The sequence below is a fragment of the Limulus polyphemus genome, unplaced genomic scaffold (assembly GCF_000517525.1).
Source record: "Limulus polyphemus unplaced genomic scaffold, Limulus_polyphemus-2.1.2 Scaffold941, whole genome shotgun sequence".
NCBI classification, from domain to species: Eukaryota; Metazoa; Arthropoda; class Merostomata; order Xiphosura; family Limulidae; genus Limulus; species Limulus polyphemus.
In genome coordinates, this window is record NW_013666551.1 from 349,223 (window position 1) to 370,587 (window position 21,365).

Here is a 21,365-nt window from a genome sequence, read left to right on the forward strand (position 1 = left end):
AAGTGAACTTTTTTAAAATGTTTATGCATACAAGTGCATCTATATTTAACATAAAACTATGATCAAGGAAGTGGCTAAGTTCTTTAACTCTAGTTACTTATTGTTCTGGATCATTATCCCATGGTATCACATGAAGACTGCTGTAAAGTACTACATAAAGGTATAAAGCAGTCTTTTATGCTGGTAGGTCAAGTTATACCATGAGAATACATCATTCTTAGTCTTTCTATTGGAATGATCCACAGTGACATAGATAGTGTGCATGTTGAGGTGGATGGCATTACAGAATTTTGTAAATAATGTTATTCTCTCAGTTCATTCTCTGTCTTGGGCATTCTCTCCATCTAGAAAGAACAAGTTCCCTCCCTTGATTAAGTAAAGTTTAAGTCCTCAGTTAAACTAATAAAGTTCTGAATCTAACTACTACTTCACAATTCTCTTATCAAGTTCTTTTAATAGCTTGAGAGTTCATGATCTAGTAAAGGTACTATATCTTGTACACTTGTCAATTTTAATGTAAGTTTAGTAATTGAATAAAGACTGTTTTCACTGTTTTATTGTGTCCAATCTCTTTTTCGTTTGCTTCAAACTCAAAAGGAATCAGGTAATTCAGATTTAATCCAACGAAACATCTTCTGTTGAACATCCTGTTATCTTGCAGTTCCTACCCAATTACTGAAAGGAAAATCAGTGAACCTGAGAATACCAAAATCACAGTTGCTTAAGTTCACCTATTCTCTCATATCTTAAATGCTCATATTTCATTGCACCATTTACTATTTTGGCTATTGTCAAAAGTACATTCATACTAGACAGGGCAGAAAAATGGCTATTTTATGAACTATCTGCATCATTTTTTATCCTTACTTAAAATAACTAAGGAACAATATAAATGTGTATTGTTAAATATAATAAAAGACAAACATTACTGGATGTATAACCTTTAATTTTCTTTTGTAACCCAAGGTGGTTGTAAAGAACTAAGAAACATGAATAAGATGTGGAAGAAGTAATAAAAGGTCAAGAATTTTTCATGTGAACAAGGCAATTTCATACATCTTTGATACTTTCAGGACTTTCCAAACCCCAGCCACACATACATGCATATACTAAACTTTTGTCAGTTCTCTTTTAATTTTAAGATGGTTCTAAAGAATTATGAAATGAGTGACTTATGGAAGAAGTTTCAGAAGAAAAAAAAAGATGGAAAAAATGCTTCTCTTAATCTTAAAAACTTCTTTGGTTCTTTTGTTTTCTATATTCCTCTCTTATGTTCTGTTGGGCAACTCTTGTCTTCATGATAAATGTTTCGAATTATGAATCCATGAAGCTTGAAATGGTGGAGTGTACATTTTGTTTATTCAAATTTTCAATCAGATTGCAAGTTGTATGACTTTAACAATGCTACTGTAAAAAGGACACAGCATGAGGAATATAAGATAATGAATACTAAAAATAAATGCAAAGCCCAATCTATAAATCAATTCACCATTTGTCACTAAGTTATACTGTAACCCTGGACAAGGGTAAATCAAGAAAACAAGACTAAGCTTGTTACAGTGATGAAGTATATATTGTATGTATGGTGTTCTGATTTGTCTTTTACTCACTACAGGGAACTTATGTGTGTATAGTATTTGAAGTACATGTGGCATCAATGCTACAGATTTACTCTTCAAAATTACTCAACAGTTTAAAATACTAAAAATAAATATGCACTACAAGAAGCTTAGTCTTTATCTTTTGACTCAAACTTGTCCTAGGTTACTGATGAGGGGTGGAATTCCTCAAAACTAATATAACTCAGTGACAAATGATGAATCAAATGATAGGCTTCAAATTTGTTTTTAGTATTTTAAACAGCTTAATAATTCAGAAAAATAGATTATTAGCATCAAGGCAACATATTCATCAAATGCTATACACAGGTTTTCTGTAGAGCTAATGAAGTTTTAAACAGAACTTAAAATTTTACAAATATTTCATTCTTGACCAATCCCTTCAATCTTTAACACCGCAAGTTTTATCCCCCAATTTATATATACAAACCAAAATATTTCTCACAAAATTTTCAGTTACAAATTATAGTCTTTGGTTGATAACATGTCATGCAACTAATGACAAACATAAATACAAAAAGCTCTTAAGTTTCAAATCTGAAAACTATTGTACCTTGTAAATGGGTATTTAATATTCAAGAAAGTAAACTATTTTCTTTAGATATAAATATCACATTTGTTCCCATTAATTCAAAATATTTCCTTCACAAATATCACAGTAACTTTTCCCATATTCTACACACTTTTCATTTAGCAGTAGTAAAGCTATCTAAAGTGATTTCTACAATAGTTAAAAATATTTACAGGTACTTATGCCCTCACATTATCAGCAGACATCAAATGAGCTTACAATATTCATAGTTTTCTAAAATGAAGGTTCATATAGTTTTCTTATGGAATAGAAGGCCCAAAAGGTGTTAATATCTGCACTTATCCCATGTAGTCATAAAACCTATATAACATGCTTAATATATATGTACTTATAAAATGAATATGATGATTACAACTCTTACACCACTCTAGTTTCAAACCTAAGAAATGTCAAAAAAGTTTCCACAGCATTACATTCAAACAGTTTATGTATCAGCAGAAAATAAAGGTGTTCACACAATATTTCCTAACTATTTTTACAATACATTATTATTCAAATACATGAACTATCAACAACTAATATCAGAATTATCATTCCACTTTTCAGAAATTGTAAGTTTCATACCCTTGGTAATTTACTTATACCTAAACCACTACTTATTCACTTAACTTGATGCTTCTTTTTGTAATCAATCAATATAGGATTCTTGTCCCTTATAATCAAAATTGGTGGCATTAATAACTTCCATTAAGCAATATGAGAGAGCAAAATATAAAAACATTTTCACAAAAAAGTAACAGTTCCTCTTTCAAAAAATTTGCTTATGTCACTTTCTAAACCACATAGATATTATATTAAAGACTCAAATTACATGTATTAAAAAGTACAAGTTAAGTCATGATTAGGTGCAGCACTTAAAATTCCTTGAATTCTGTTCTCACTGAAGTAAATTTATTACTGACAGATCCTATCGAATAAAAAACTATTGCATTGTATTATCTCATCTGAAATGGCACCATTTTAAATGAATTATGTAAAGTTTATAATATGCATACTAATATCATTTTAGTTAACATTAACAAAGAGATTTGCACACTTTTACTTTCACCATATTTGCAAGCTCACAAAGAAAATGGACATCTCCTAAGTACTGGCAATATTTGTTACAGAAAAATTTACAAAATGAGGTAAACCACAATGAATGGAACTTGATACACAACTGTAAATTTCAAGAGTGATTTAGAAAATGTAGTAAACATGTAAAGTTGATTATGTCATATTCAGAGAGGCCATAAAGAGTAAAAATTTTGTGAGCAGCCTTGATGACATGTTTGTGATTAAATGTGGAAACTAGAACTAAATAGTATCTACATGAACCCATTAAAAACAGGCTGAATAAAAAGACATTTTATATATTAAAGATGGGTTAAAAAAATTACAAACCAAAACTACAGATTTCTCAAGCAAACATGTTATTGAAGTAACTGCTAAGAATAAGTAAAGACAAAAAAAAGGTGCCTTTTCACATACCAAGAACAAAGAGGGATGAAACTTACTGAAGGCAAGTTTAACATTGATGCCAAAAGGAAATAATAACGCTCTTAAGTGACAGTCTAGGATATTCAACTCTACCTGCTTTAGAATTAATCTTAGTTTAACATATCTAAGAAAACCATGTGATTGATAGAATTATAAACTTGATGAAGTCAGTAAAAAAAAATAAAAAATCTGTGGTTATTTCCTAAGGGTTGTTTTAGCTCAGTCATTTAAACGGATCAACATAAATTTAACCCTTTGTTACCATCATGGGTATAATATGTACCAAATGTTTTTTGCATAAAGTTATGTTTAGTACCAGAAGGTGTACATTGGTTAAGCACCTTATCACAACTAATTAAAAATCAATCATTAGGCTATTTTGTTCACATACCATAGAAACATTATCAAAACAATCAAGAAAGGCATACAAAAATCATATTTGCCATATACATTAGTTTGACTTCTTAGCAAAGGAAGTTAAATGTTATTATTCATTAATATCTACAAAGGCCAGTGAGTTATAAAACCAGCCAAATAAGTACGTAATAAAGAAGAACTGAATAAAAACCCAAGCTGTCCCAAGGATGGGGTTCAACAAGTTGAGGAGAGTCTAATGGAAATATCAAAATATATAAGAACAATAACAAAAAACAATGATCTACATACTGACTGGAAGTGAGACATGTATTAAGAATGAGCATCCCACCTAAGATATCTCTAATGCCATGTAAGAGATGAAACAGACAGGCAACAAAGATAAATGAATAAAGTCACGTGTGGGTTCATCCCCATGCTAGCCTCAAGGATCTAAACCAAAAGTCTATGAAAATAAGAAGCAAAAGAATGAGATAGTTGAAGAACCTAATATGACAAAATATGAAAGAACAATCATCCCCTAAGCAACTGAAGTGTGAGGAAGAAAGGTCTGGTCTGTACAAGTAAGTACAATGAAAGAGAGTGCAAGAAGCATGGATGACATAAACATCTGAAAAACAACAGCCATAGATGAGAAGAAGAAGATGTTTTCAGAGAAAGATAGAATAAAAAATGTGATGTCAACAGCTTGATTGGAGCCTGTAAGTGTAAAAACTACAAGTGGGTTGGTGAAGAAGGAAGGTCCAGAACAAATTGGAGAGAACAGAAGAAGCAAAACCAGATAGCAACAAAAAAGGTAAAATGTAGGAAATAAAGCTTCTCAAAAACCAGCAATAGGGGAAACAGGCAATCTATGGTCAAACCATGTGAAAAAGGCTGAAGGTGGGACACAATAGGATGGCCCAGACTAAGGAAGAGGTGAGGGACTAATGTCAATAAACCCAATACTACAAGCGAGTCCAGCCCCATAGTTAATGGACCAGACAAATCTTGCATGTGAATAGAAAGGAACAATGTCTGGCAGAGATAGAGAGATGTGGTAGAACCAAGAGAGTGGGAATGGGGCAGATGAAGAGTGGGTCTGGATACCAACTGATAGAGCAAAGGAAGTTGGGGCTGTTCCAGCCAAAGAGGAGCCATCAATAGGATCTGACAAGGAGTATCAAGTATCAAAGTGAGGACATGATGGAAAAGACAAGGAGGAAGATAGGCATATACATAAAAAGATGAGACTAGTCCTGGCTGAAAGCACTGACTGACCAGGTCAAAGAATGAGAAACTGGAAATCATAAGAGGGGAAGAAAGGTGATGAAATTGGAGAAAGCACTGATGAGATGAATGCTCAATAGAGACCAAATCCAACAAAAAAAACCAAGGGTGGAAAGACCATTGCATGGTTAAAATGCTGTTCTTCCAAGACAGGCAAACAGCTACCAAGTACAAAGTCCCAGGCACACAACTAGCCATGAGACAAACCTGGTAGGAACAAGCCCAAAATAGCAGGTCCAATGCATAGAAGCAAAGAGGTCTGAACAAGAAGGTTGTATCACCCTCCCACTGGTGGAGGGCTATCATGACATGATGTTATCATGCACTAGTGCAGTTCATGTCAAACATGGGATTTTTAGGTAGGAGTTAGCTCAAGGATAGTGGCATGCAAAACTCATACACAGACGTGTGAGGAATGAAGTTATTCCATTTGTAGAGGTGAGGTATCATCTAGGAAACACTAATTATGGTTAATTGATTATTTTATGTGACTATAACCATTGCTCATAGGAAACAGAGTTAATCACCCAGCTCTAAATATGACTATAATGGACTACTAAAATTATCAATTGTCAATCAATCAAATTCCTTATCAAAACTTCCTAAAACAATTCTGTTATCTTTTACTTTTATAAAATGGACATAAAAAAGTGCACAATTATTTTAATATAATCACATATGAAATATCAAAATCATTACTTACTAATTATACTTTTAGTCCATGCAGCGCACTCCAATAATTCTCTATAAAAGAAAATGATTTTTTAAGTTTCTTCATAAATACATATATAGTAACAACATATACAGGAAATCAGACAAAACAATGAAAAAACCTGCTCCATGTACTTTCAACAGGCAATGAGAATTTCCTACATGTAAATATTGACCACCTGACACATAACATGCAGCATTATACGAATTTTCTAGTGTGTGTGTGTGTGTGTGTGTGTGTGTGTACAGAGATAGCCATCTATCAAAAATACATTTTCAGTGTAGGAAATGTTAACTTTCAACACAATTCCTTACCACTTCTCACAAAATAGCTAGAATTCCACATTGAAACTGTGGAGGGGCTGGTGCCAAAGCTACCTAAATCAGGACTCTTCAGAAGGTGCCCAAAGAGAATCCATGGAGTGTGATACCTTAATGTATAAGGATCACATCCATGGTAGATTGCACCCCATCTGTACCAGGTAGAATCTTCACCCATTAAACAGTACATGTTGCTAAATCAGGGAGAAAGATGCTGTACAATTTGTAAGTGGATGTACCAGATGGTATAGAGTGGCTAAGGCATGTCAGACCATATTCATTGGGCCAACTCCACTCCATAACCAGGAGGCATCAGGTTTTTTCATCCAGTCCATGGTAGGAGAAGGGACACAACCATCTTTACCTCAATCCTAGGAATCAGGTGGGAAGATCAATTTTCGTTACAACAACCATAGCAGGTGTATAGACCCAGTACACCACCAACACCAGGCCTCCCAGGAACCCGATATCCAGGCAACAGTAGAAAAGGGGATGCAAGAGTGGCAGGTCAACTCTAGTCCAAAACCTGGCAGAGTCAGAAATTTTTCACCCCATCCACTGCAGGAGGAGGGTCCCTACCAACCAAATGTGTAAGGACTTATGTTGGCTGGTCCTATACCAATCCAACACTAGATCACCCAGAACTGACATCCAGGCAGCTGTAGGATGTAAGACAGTGCAATAGGCGACCAAGAAAACCCTATTTTCAAAAGCAAGCCGGTGCCAATTTATTCAACCAGGATTGAAGTGATAAGCAGCAATCCTGATTCTGCTTTATTAATGATAGTCTACAAGTTGGTACATTCTGGTTCAGGCCTTATTTATAAATCAAGCTACTGCAAGACAACTGTGAGCAGTCTTGTGGAACACTCCATCTCACAAGTGAGTGTTCTAGACCTACACAGCTTTGTGGTGCAGATTTATGTCGAAGTATATCTGGACAGGTACCACTCATCACAGAGTGGGATCCAGGCAATGAGAAAAGAGGCCACTGCAATGGTAAGAAATAAAGAGAAAGAAATTACCCTCTCACAGATGAAATGAGGTGTGTAGAATGGCAATGTGAGACAAGCAGAAGCCAGTTGAGGAGGAGGCAGTCAAATGATGCAAGCAGAGAGATATAAACGTGTGAAGTGTGGTCAACATACCAGACTTTACAATCTCCTCTAATGGGCTACGGAAGTGGGCAGCTAGGGAGAGGGTAAGGTGGCATATTTGGTGGGAGGAGACTTAGAAAATGTTATGAGAACCCTCAGATAATGATGCATAAGCAAGCCAAATAACTTGGCACAGCCAACCAGTAAGGATGACAGGAGAAAGGTCACAGGCAGAGGAAGTATACCAAAGTATAAATAGGTGGGAATGGGATCCACAGAAGGAAGCAGTGCGATCAAGATTGGAATGGGAATACAAATGAGATATGGAAGAATAGAAAATAGTCATGAATGTGATGTCCCCTTCACATGCTGCTGATGTTTTGGGGAAAAACAACTACTATTCAGATAAAGGAGTACATAAGTGTAATGATAAAGGATATGGGAGACATTGATAGCAAAGAAGACCTAAGTAGTCTCCAGGCAAAAAGGAGCTAAAAATACATCTTTAAAGACAAGTGTACAACAAACAGGTGGCCAAAGGTTCAAATGAACAAAGGATAAGGGCATGAAGACCACACTGAGATTCTAGTCAAGCAAAGGTATCAGATGAGGTGAATGAATCAAACGAAAGGTGCAAAACAGGAGAGAATGGATGGGAGAGGAAAGAATGTGATGGGAGAGAGAGGAACAAATGGTATTAGATAAGGCCAACCAATATCTAGCAATGGCAGAAACTGATAGTCCATTTTCAAATAGTCAAGTAATGAAAACCAAAAACTGGGCCTAGAATAGGAGATCCAATGTTTCAAAGCAAATGAATGTGAACAGGTGCTCCCTTTGAATTCCCAACTGAACCTGAATCCTGCCACACACATACACCAGGCAAAAATTCTACCAACTGAGCTAAAGGGTTTACCCACTAGCAGTTGCTAACAAGTTACTTTATAGCAACTCAAGCTACCACATGCTGACCTCAATAATGCTCAGAAGTTAATGCTATATAAATATAAACAACACCTGTGAAAAAGAACATCACATTTCTACATGTTTGATTTCTAATGAGAATAGTGAAAAATTTCAAAGAGAAAAACTGTAGTGAGAGAATCTATCAGTAAAATATTAATGTTAACATCCAGAGGCACAAAGTGAATGCCCACTGAAGTGTGAGGAAGGACTCCATGGTGAACCAATGGAGGTTGATGAAACAGTTGAGGTTGGATAGGACTGTAGTAGGATGCCAATCCCCAGTCTTTTTTGAGAAGTGCAAACAGTCAGGAATAAAAATCCATAGAAGGGTGATGTATTCGTTCAATATCGCCCCTGCGTATAAGATCTTGAACCACTTCTGAGACATGCTGGTAAGAAATGGGATCCTGTGGAAGAGAGAAGGAAATGGGACAAATGAATAATGGTGGTGGTGGAGAAAAAATGAAGGGAAAGTCCTTCTAAAAGAACCTGAATAACCCAAGGATCTTTGGTGAATGGACTTTACAGTCACAGATAAATAAACCTGGCCAACCTACAGTGCCAAATCTTAGAGTATAGTCACCCATTCAATTGGCATCAGAAAACATGGCGATGAGCAACTTGGAGGCTCACCACAAAAGCCGATATTCTATTTGCCCTATATGGCAGAGGAGAGATATGGAAATTGAAGCAGAAGAGGGTTGGACAAGACGGGAAACTGAGGAAGTAAGGAAGGAATGTTGGCATGCAGCCTCCACCCTAAACTACAAAGTATCAGGAAAATCTCCATATACCGCCTGATGCAAAAAGAGAGCCAAACAGAGGTCCCTTAAACAGGAAGCAGGAAGAAACACGTTTGACAAGAGGGCATACCTGCCAAGAAGATCCCAACAACAAAGGAGCCATGTATGCTGGGATAAGGCTGAGGAAGATAAGCGCCCCAATGTGGAAAAGATAAGAGTGTGAATATCTGCCATAAAACCCTCAAGGGAATGGTGGAGAGCTTCAGAAAGGAGGTGAATGGAAGAAAGATAACAGGGGACAGTGGTGAGTGTAAGCTTAAGACAGGAAAACTGGGCTGATAAAATCTTAAGGTAATCCCTAGATCAGATCCCCATGTTTGAATCAAAGACTCCAAGGTCTGAAAGTCCAAATAGGGAAAATCCAACCTATGATAGACCAATGCATAAGAGTCAAATAATGTGTAGGACAAGGCATGCTGACACCCGAACATAATTGGGCTCCAAACTGATCAGCATGAACTTGAATATCAAGAAAGGGGAGCACTAAATAACCCAACAAAGGTGCAGAATAAAGGAGGGAGGGGGAAGAATCAAATTGACAAAGGATAACATACTCGGGAAATCATTTCCAAAAAGGCAGATAAAGAAAGAGGTAAATCCAAATGGGATTGCACTCAAATGAAGGAGGTGGGAACAGGTTGTCTAAATCCTCATTGTCCTGGACCAATTCACCCAGGAACAGGATATCAGGCTGTGTTTCTTGAGGCATAGCAGACAGCATGAGAGTTTCCAATGCAAGACATAACATGGCCGAGAAGTGACATTAAAGTGAGTGTTCATAAGAAATGAAAAAAAAATATTCACAAAAAAACTGAGAAGCAGAAATGAAATGAACTAGTCAAACACAATAAAGTTAACTGTGAAATTGCACATGAAAATGAAGAAAATTGTAGAGTAAAATTAAAACATGACTGCACACTAGAATGACAAATCAAATGTGATGAAAATATTCTACAGTATAGAGGGAGTCAGCTGTGCTAGGAGGGTGTGTCACACTCCTATTGGTGGAGGGTTGTCACATGCTTACTTGCATACTACAGTGCAGCTATACCACATGTAAACACATGAGGGTAAGTGGGAATATCAAATCTAGTGGCAAGTGCAAATTGCACATATAGAGTACAGCACAAATCAATAAAAGCTATTTTGTGAGAGAGGTAAGGTATTCTTTCGGAATTAGAATTTCTGATTATTATTGTTCTTGATTGTTCTATTCAATTATCAAAATAATGTCATTACAGTTTTTCACTATATCAGCTATACAAGTAATTGAAATGTTGCCATTATGTTTGTTTGTTTGTTGCCACAATGGATTGTTGTGCTCTACCCACAATGGATATCAAAACCTGACTTGTAGCATTACAGGTTTTTTTAATCAACACAAGTGAGAATACTCAATGTTGTTTTTTTAGCCATCTCATAAGAATAATTGATTAGTTGAGTGTAATTGACTAATGAGACCAATGATTAATTGATTAGCATATTCCACTAATTGTCCAGCTCTAATAATAATAATAATTACAGTTGATAATAAAAAGTCTTCTATGACCACTATACCCTAGGTCATCAGTTTGGTACCCTTGGTGTTAGCTAGAAACATGCAAATATAGTGGGTTATCACAAACTGTGGACTCAGTAGAAACAGCAATAGAAAAAGTATAACACATGTATCCCATTACTGCTTGATTCCAATTGTATGAGATGTGGGTATTTTTTTATAGACTTAAGCCAACCATTTCAACAAGAGACAGAATAATAAAAACTTCAAGTGCATCCAAAGAGACCAGGTTTTCCTTATGGCTTACATATATCTCACTTTTTATCCCAATTTTGATGTCTTGAAATAAGAATGGACCTAAAACACTGTAAAAGCTAAGCCAAACTTGCGAAAGCCTTCAATCAGCTACCTTAACCTACCAAATCACCAGATCTTAGTCCCTTTTGTTCGTTATTGCATATTATTGAAACTAGACTTTGACATCACTTTCCTGCCCCAACATTCCTGATGAAGTTCAGATAGATTCTTACTGCAGAAATGTGTGTAATATTGCTTTAGAAACCTTACTAAGCCACTGTAAAACTGTGTGTGTACAAGAATATCCCTTCCTTGCTATACTTCAGTTCCTAATGCTTTCCAAAATGGATCTAACAAACTTTGAATGAGAAGGTTTATTTGTAACTAAGGCAGTGCATGTACAGTTAATTTTTTGTACAACATTTGAAATAAATTCATTACCTACCAATTATACTTTTAGCCATACGGTACACTAAAGTGATAATGGCAGCTTAATGCTACAGTACACTTCTAAGACAAATCTTTTAATATTTTGTCCAATTCCTTAACATATATGCATAAACTGCATATGCAGAAGTTTTGGTGCATGCATCATTTAATAACCATAAGTAACTGCCAATAAACAGAAATATATCTAAATATGTTTTCAGTGCTGCACTTCAAAGTTAAAATTTTCTATAAACTCAAAATTCATAAAAATACATGTTAACATTTATAAAAACTAAATTTTAATTATTACTGAATTTTTGTTTTCAGATAACAATTCCAAATCTGAACTTAAAAGGAAACCCTTCCCTCACTTTTTGATGAAATAAAATTAATCCTTTAACATATTTCCTTTAAACACCTAGTTTCTAAATAATTTACCTATCTTGAGTCTTCTTTTTTCTTGAGTGTGTACTTTGTATTCAAAAGAACTAGTAACACAAAAGAATCTAAATCTTTTTCACAAAGGTAATTTTCAGTATTTAGAATTACTTATTTGCACAAATAATTTCAGATTTAAAAAACTTACTAAATTAAAAAAATTGAAAAGAACAAATATATTTTATTGTAATATGCACATCAGACCTATTGAATCCAATTTTAATATAGATATGCATTTCCATTTATAAATGGCTAACTGCAAACCCCATCTTGTACTTCTGCTTTTCGTAACTTTATAACATTTTTCTTTATATTAACTAAGGGTTCCTGTTAAAGAAGCAAAAGTTGTATAAAGGATAATATTAGATAATTTTCCCTTCCATCCTTCTTTGTTACAAAATCCCTAATGACCTCATTAGATGTGGAAATTAATAAATGGCTAATTAAACTGATTAAGTAATTGTGTCTTTAAAGTCAAAAGTTTATAGAAAGTGGAAGTGCACCATATTTCAGGGTGTTATTTTATTTTCCTCCTTGAGCAAAAATCTGAAAACAAAATAACCCACTTATACTGTCTGAAAGTCTACAGTTACCATACCAAAAATTAGTTACTCAATCAGCCAACTCTGAGTGATGGATACTAACACACAAACATAATGAATAATCTTTATAGCAAGATAGACAACCAACATTGTAATATTATAATCTTTCCACAATAATTTCTTTTACATTCTTACTAAAAGTTAATTGTATACATCTCAAAGATTAAACTTAAGTTCCCTTCTTCTATACAATTCATATTTGAGGTTATAGTTTCAGGTGCAGCTTTGTTTCACAATTTTTATATGAATTTTTTTTAAATATGCACAGTAAGGAGTATTCTTCAGGTTATAAGCAGGTTTTAATATTTTTAAATGGTTTTTATTTTGTTTGATTTTTCATACTATTGTGTCAATCTTGTATGAATTCTTTTTAACTCTCAACTCTTTGATATTATCTTTCATGTTTTCATCCAGTTTCTTTAATATCAATTTCCATCAAAATGACTTTCACACTTTTCTACCTTTGACTTTTATCTTCCTTTTGATTTATATATGCTTTCTTCCTGAAACTGGAACTTAAAAAGCTTTAAGTCTAAAATACTTTTCTAAATGTTAAAAATTTTTGTGCAGGACATTTTCATTCCCAAAAATCTGTTAATATAAAATATTGAAAGTAGATAAAGTTATTATGCATTTAGGTACTTTAAACAACAAAAGAAACTGATACAAATTTCAAACTAAAGTGAAGACTTATTCAACCAACTTCTTTCATTAAACAAGAAAACAGGACTTCTACTTAAATATTTGGGCAGTAAACAATTTGGAATGACAAATGAAATACATTTAAAATTATGTCTAATAATATATAACCATTCCATACAAAGTAAAATATCTAATTTTCAAATAAAAATAATTGCTGGAAAACTTACTTCAAAGTTACTTCACAACAGTTAGCCAAAAAGTCCCTCAATACAGAGGGATACACGTATTAAATACAAGAACTGAGCGTGAGAAAGATTCCTATCACTACACTAACGTGAAGAAGAACACCAAGAACATGCAGAAAAAAAGCAAGTACTACCACTATCATAGGAAGGTATAAAGTCACCTGAAGGCAAATGACTCATTACAAATCCCCAGGATATATGTAACTGAGTTACCTGTTTCTAAATTCACAGCAGGTAGTTTCAAAGTGACCTTGTTTTGAGTTTCTTTTACACATTTCAAACCTAACTTAACCAAGTACAAAACTCTTCACAGACAATAAAACATTTACTGGAACTCATTATACATGCTATTCATGTGTAACAGCTCTGTTGAAATGATGGTAAATGTTTAAAGCACTTTACAACAGTTTGACTTGGAAAGTTAACTTATAATGCAGAGAAGTAATTAAACTTACACAAATCTAAAAGAATGATTCACACAAAAGTGTGACATGGTACAAAATGAGTAAACAATCACACATATTAATTTTCAACTACAGGTTTTTTCCACAGCATGGCACAAGAGAAGTACAAAAATATGATCAGTTTAGAAATACAATTGTATAATTTTTGGATATGCTTACATTTTGCTCTACAGTCTCCCACAAAATGTTACAGAATATGCAGTCTTTAAATAACAGTTCTTACATCTATTCCTATTATATACCTACAAAATTATTAAAATATGTGTTACAAGATAAAAGGGTATAGTAAAGTATGTACATGCAAGCATTGATGTGAACCACAAACATTAGGATGGTGACAGATAACCATTCAATCTGCTGAGATCAACTCTTCACTCTTTAAATAGACACTTGTTTACATTTCTTAATGAAACTATACCTATAAAAATAAACATTACTAAGTGAAAATACTAAATTAAGGATACACAACAAGTTAATAAAGTAAAGTACTTTAAACAAAGTTTTCTGATACTTCAAGCATGACTACAACAACAACAAAGTTTATAGTTATAAACCTACATCAAATCCTGAACTCCAGCGCTATGAGTCTGCAAATTCAACACTGTTCCACAGGGGGACTAAAAAGCCAACAGATTAAAAGAAGACACAGGAAAAAGCAAATATATATTCTCTTTAGAATGTTGAAGATTGCCCTCAATTCTGGCCTCAAAGCCTCCCGGAGGACTATCATAGATCCAAATATGTCTCCATCTCACTATGAATAAAATCACCAACAGTCTCAACCATGAGTGACTCTTCAAAGTTGATGTGCGACACTATATATCAGAGGTGGGATAGAAGAGTCCTGGTTTACCTCTGTACTGGAAATAATAATCCAGGAATTCATGCCATAAACCGGCTTGCCAATCGGAATATTTTTTATTTTTACGAGTGACTATTACAAAAATCAACTATGTAACACTGATAAGGGCCAAAGTATCTTCGAAGGATAATAATACTGGGAAACCTGTTAGTGATGTTTTGTCAAGAAAAGTGATAATATTATCTGAATGAGGTGCTTATATACAGTACCAGGATAGAGGATGCACTGATGTAGACGGAGAGTATCATGAGACAAATATCACCAAGGGCAATTAAAGAGGGGTATAAAAGAATGGATCAAACGAAAAAAAAATTAGACCAATGCTTAGATGGGCAAAGGAAGAAACTCTGGCAGTCGAGTAATAACTATAAGTTGGAGCGGAGGTATTTATGTATTGGAAGAATGTACATATACAACTGACAGAAAAATCTTTAATATCAGGGAGAAATTAACAAAAGTTCCTTCAGAGCAAGACAGAGTAGAATATAAGAAGGGAACATAGACGTTACAGCACACAAAAGGACTCCAACACAAATGAGAAATCCAGTGTCTTAAAACACCCTGAAAGTGAAGGTATGAAACAACAGTGAAGTTGTCCAAATGATATCAGAACATGACTTGAGGGGAAAAAAAAATGTAGCAAGATCTTATGTATTGCTTTGGAATTCTTAGATGCACTGATTTCTCATGTATAATCTGCATAATAATTGGTGGTTTGACATAAAATGCTTTGTGGAAATAAATCTAAGTTCTCTGACCTTTGATTGAGTTTAGGAAAGAAAGAGACTGAACACAGTGTACAACAGTGTGAAACAATCTTTATTAAACATCAATACAACCAAAAGACAAAAAATGTTCAAGACAGAGAAAATACAGCAATATATATGAAACAATAATATTCTTTCCTAGGATTCATCACTATCCACCTCACTGTTGGTCATTCCAAGCAAAAACTAATAGAAGTTGTTTCCTTAAGGAATCACCTGACATGACAGTGAAAAAGTCTGTCATCTATTTTTATGCAGTATGTTTGACCCAGAACAATAGGTAAATAGGACAAAAGGAACTTAAGTCACTTCCTTGACCAAAGTTTAATGTTAAACCTACACAAGCTTATCTGCACAAAGACTTAAGTCCAAAGTGAACTTTAGAATTAAATAAAGGGCAGTTGAAAATACATAGTATTCTTGCTTATTATCTTTCCTTTCCCCTTTTGCCTTCACACCATCCTCCCTTCTCTACTTTTACAATTTAAAATCCAATTAAAACTTGTGCAAGGGTCAAGAAATAAATGTAACTAACTATTGCCCCTGTAAAATACTTAGATGGTAACACAAATAAAAACACAATGTTGAAACTTAATATCAAATAAAACCTTAAAATCAAATTGAAAACAATACAACTCTAAAACAAAATGCAAGTCACAATTTAAAAATTAAAATTCACTAAAATACTAATAATTAAAACACAAAATTCTGTAAAGTAATCAAAAAACATTCCTTTAACATTAAATACATAAAATAAACTAAATCACATTGAAATTAACAAAACAAAATAAACCCTTCATTATATGGAATAAGTACAAAATAAAACTTTTAGACATATATACATTACTTTATACACTATGTACAAAAGTTGAGAATTAAACAATTCTGTACATTTTATACAATATATGCACATATACTGAAGATCACTACAGATAAAAAATGGAGTTTGAAAAGAAAAGTGTGTGCATAAATTATGCATACAAAAATCAAATGGTAAGACAATGGTATAAAGAGAAATCAAACACTGTTTATAACAGGGGAGCCCATACCATATGAACATACAAGAAAAATTAAACACATAGTTGAGAAAGCTAGAGCCATGTAACTTCACTGAAGCTCCTTCAACAGGTCCTCCAGCACAAAAGTCAACTTGCAGATTCCCAAAGTTGTTTGGTGAATGATATCTCTGATCCATACAAGAGCCTTTCAGGTGTACACCAACCCAGCATGGAAACATCACACTTCTTGTTCCAGCCAAGAAGTATCACTACAAGTAACAAAGCAGTAATCTTGCCAATTCTAAAACACCCAACCACAAGGCTGCTTGTTTTGTCAATGGCACTTTAAGATTGGTATTTATTAAAGTAAATGGAAGTCTTTATTCTTTGTCTGGGTGTCATGGGTAACTCTAATTTATCGGGACACTGATACTGTGTATGATACCTTCTAGTTGACAGCAGAACAGTAGCAGCAGTTAAAGTAGATGCTCTGGTACTGATGCACAAGGTCATTAGTGTTTTCCCTGTAGATGGTTGTGTAAGAGTTGCTCAGGATGTAGGTTGACCTTCCTGGCACTCGGGTGATCTCCATGAAGATCTTTTACATTACCAGGATTAGAATGGGCTCTGGTGTAGACACATGCATCAGAACAGCAGCATATTAGCTACTCATGGCAGTATAATCTTTACAAGACCTTCTCCTGATGGCCTGAAGGCTGATGACTATTTCACAGTCAATAGTAGCAATTTTCAGGGCCAGTCAAAAGGCAGGTTCAATGCATCTTCATCTCTGTGTTCTGCAAAGTCAAAGATAAGGCTGGCTCCAAGTGTCTTTAGAACATTAAGGTGTCAGAAGCATCTCTAAGGTTACTGCACAGGAATTTCTCCAAAATAACTTCCATCTCAGTGCAGAAAGTAGTGAGTCAAAGCAAAATGGATATACAAACATAAGGCTAGTTAAGAGGACAGGACAGTTAGAAGAGTTAAGAACTTCAATTTAAATAGGAAAAGTCAGATTTGTAAGATGAGATAAATTCTGATTCCTTAGAAGTTATAATTTTCCTATACTGAAAATGTATTTTTGATAGGTACTTACCTCCACTCAAATAAATAGCTATTCTCATTTAGTGCTGCCTTCTATATTCAAAAGTATTTTTTATGCATGCCACAAGCCCTTTTTCTCCCTTCCATCATGCAACAATCTCTACCAATAAGAGTGCAACATACTCTCATTATGCATGCAACTTCCTCTATTCAATTCTACCTAACTATCACTTTGAGTTTTGGCAGAAAATGGAAGCACCAGCTTTCAGTGGAAAGGAATGGTGGGAAGTGTGAGAGGTGGTAAGTACGTATCAGAAATACATTTTTAGTATAGAAAAATTATAACTTCTGATATGGTACATAACCTCCACTCACATAAATAGCTAGAATCACACATTGAATAGGTGTAGGTACCATGCAAGGGAAAGAAAGAAGCACCCTTCAAAAGTGTCTAAAGGACACTCTCTAAAATGAAATAGTCAGACTTGAAGATCTGATGAGGGAGACTGCACCACATCTGAACCAGGTATACTCTTCGCATATCATGGAAAGACGTCGCATAAATGGGTGGAAAACAGAGGAGCACATCCAATTTGGAGAGAACTATTGCAAAAAGTGATCAAAACCATAGCAATATTTATGAAACCCAATCCTAGAAATTATAAAAGTGGGTAAAACGAAAAGGATGTGCCCTTAGGTGTAGAGTGGTTAGGGCATGAAAGACCATACACAGCAAGTGAACTACATCCAAAACCCATGCCACTGGGAACTGACATCTATGAAGGATAGGGTGAGGATCATACCATCGGTAAGTCAACTACAATCCAAAACCCAGCCACCAGGTATCAACATCCATGTAGGGGTAGGAAGGAGGATAATACCAGTGGTAAGTCAACTACAATCTAAAACCCAGCCATCTGGCAGGGGTAGGAAATAGAATCATATCATCTTCACCTCAAATTCATGAGACCAGAGGGAATACCAGAGGAAATCTAGTACCCCCAACTCATGAATGGGGTACATGTGAATATCATAAGTTGATAGATCAATCCAGGAACACGACATCCGGTATCAAAAAGACGTCTACATAATGTAAAAATCATCTCCCTCAAAAGTGAAATTGACCAAAACCACTCCAAGCATATTAACATCCTCGGAATAAGAAACATCAAGGGACAGTAGAAGGGAAAGAACCGCAACAACCCGCAATTATCTCCACCATGACCAACAACCTGAAGAAACCACAATCCTATGCAAATAGTGAGAGACCAACGTATTAGTAATAGTAGTACACGTGCCTGATTGAAGAAGTTTCTCCAATGGAAGACGAAAATGAGACATAAGAGAAAAGATAAGGTGTCAAATTGATTGAGAAGGCACCTGAACAAAGTATGGGAGGAAGACAATAAAGAGGAATAAGCCAATCGAATCAAAAACCTACTGGAGCATCACCCAGCAGGAGACTGCATCCTTTTCAAGCATGGAATACTCTTTGCACAATGGGTTTCCAGTGTTAGACTATTGTGATAGAAGAGAAAGGATTTCAGAAAAATCCAGTGCTGGCAGTTTCAGCGTTTAGTGTGGTTAGGGCTTTAGATTGTTTCATCTTGGTCAAATATATACATGAGATATATATACTATAATGATGCATGGAGAGAAGAGGAGCTTCCACCTGCATCCCAAGGCAATTCCAGGTCCCATCCATTTTGGCATATCCACCACAAACTGCTTGGTACATACTGTAATAAGGTATTTTGTACTGTACTCCCTGTTAGCACCCTAGCCCTACACATCAAACATGATGAGGACTCAACTGGTCTCTTAGTCTTTTTTGGAGGGTAGCACCACTCACAGAGAAAATTCTCCATATTGAATTCCTCAGCAATTTGGGATTGGGGAAGCAAGGGTTCTCCCATGTTCCTCTACAAGAACAGGGGGAAGGAATTCTCATTAGGAAGAACACCATAAAGTGTGTCTGGACCACTGTCGTGGCCAGGTCAGTTATAGAGATATACCACCAAAGTAATCTTGCAGAAACTTCCATCTCAAATGTGGTTGCCAAGCAGGGGCAGATTGGTTTAACACTTTCTATTCCTCCCCCATTCATTGAAGATTTTAGGTAAGCATTCCCTGTGATGCAATGCCAGCCACTCAGCAGGATAAGATGACACCAAACACAAATAACTTAATGTAATGTGTAGTTACACATCTTATACGAGTGTTTGGATTTTTTTATTCCCTATATTTTTTTGAATGTGTATAAAATAATCGGCATACACATGATGGTGTCAGGAAGTGTTTCAAGGAGAACATACACGTTTGGTGACGGAGTTAGAAAGTTAACACTTTCCTTACCTGAAAATGTATTTCTGATAGATACCTCTACACACAGATTAGCTAGCTGCCTTTACACATCTGCCAAAGAGATCTCCTGCATGCCAATAGGCTTGAGGCAACTTCCACCAAATTTTACATGAATTGTGCCACTACATGATAACATCATCATGTGACAAAAGCTGTCCATCAATATCAGGGGGACACATTTCCATGTGCAATAACTTTCACTATATAATGTGAATCTTTATTCTTTGAAAAAACAAATAAAAAATGTGCACTGAAAGTAGGAAGGCTTGGTGAGAAGGTGTGCATAAGTATCTATCAGAAATACACTTTAAGGTAAAGAAGATGTCAACTTCTGAGATAACTTACCTCTTCATGCAGATTAGCTAAAAAAAAGTCCCATGTTGATATGGTTCCAGGACTGGTGCAAAATTTACCTAGATGAGCACCCTTTAAAAATGGTCTGAATGATGCCCATGAAGTGTGACATCCAATGGCAGGGGCACCATAGGAGCACACCAGTGCATTTCTTCTTGTCCAGGGAATACTCTTTGCCCATATAGGAAAAAGAAAGAGACATACAAGCCAAATATGTATCACAGGGATAGGAAGAATTGGTACATGGCCATCCAAGTACTTGCACACAAGTCATTGGACAGCCAATATGTGTAGTGTGATTGGGGTTCATTGAGATCATATCCTGTGTGCTCACTTCAACTCTCCCATCAGATCTGATGGGTCAAAACCAGCTGTGGAAGGAGAGCACTTGTGATAAGTATCCATGCTCACCTCAACCAAAACTGTATGGAACTGACTTCAGGTGCAAGAGGAGGGCAGTTTATTGTGTATAGTATGGATACTTATATATATCTTACCTCAACCATCAGCACCATCTGTGGGAGAATGGTATGTGAAAGATACCTCACATGTGTATGGAGTGCTCACCCAAACTCTAATGTCAGACCCTATAGGACTTATATCAGCTGTGGGAGGGCACATTTCTTAGTAAGGACTATTACTGAATGTGGTTATCTTGACTCTACTGAATAGGCAGTGACTGCAGAAGAAAGACATGTGAGATACAAATATTTATTGGTTTTATATAGTAAGTGCTCACCTCTACTCAACTGAACAGAATTTATGTGATAGGCTATCTGCAGGAGGATGGCATTGCATTAAGTAGCATCAGTGTATATGTAGTTTGTGCACACCTCAACCCTACTGGATAGGGTCAAGTTTAAGGAGGATAGCATGTGTGGCATGAGTGATGTAACTGAGTTATATGTGGGGTGATACCCACACTACATCAATGGTATCACTACTGCCAGAGAAGTGTGCAGAAACACCTCTTTGATGCTGGCTTTTTACATGATAGTCTATGGAATAAGTACAGTCTGGATAGGACAATAAAATGGATACAGATATATACATATATATATATATATATATATATATATATATAAACACACACACACACACACACACACAAGAAAACTACAAAGTATAT

General features: G+C 35.2%; 1 protein-coding gene across 17 annotated transcripts in view; it reads right to left on the reverse strand.

The window, feature by feature from the left end:
• The window catches only part of LOC106461353 (rho GTPase-activating protein 190-like), a 196,619-nt gene that overhangs the window by 166,957 nt on the left and 8,297 nt on the right, over positions 1-21,365 (reverse strand). For all 17 annotated transcript variants that reach the window (XM_022388263.1, XM_022388264.1, XM_022388273.1 and 14 more), the window contains one exon: positions 6,038-6,078. The gene's annotated coding sequence lies outside the window, so the exon portion shown is untranslated. The remainder of the gene's footprint in view (positions 1-6,037; positions 6,079-21,365) is intronic.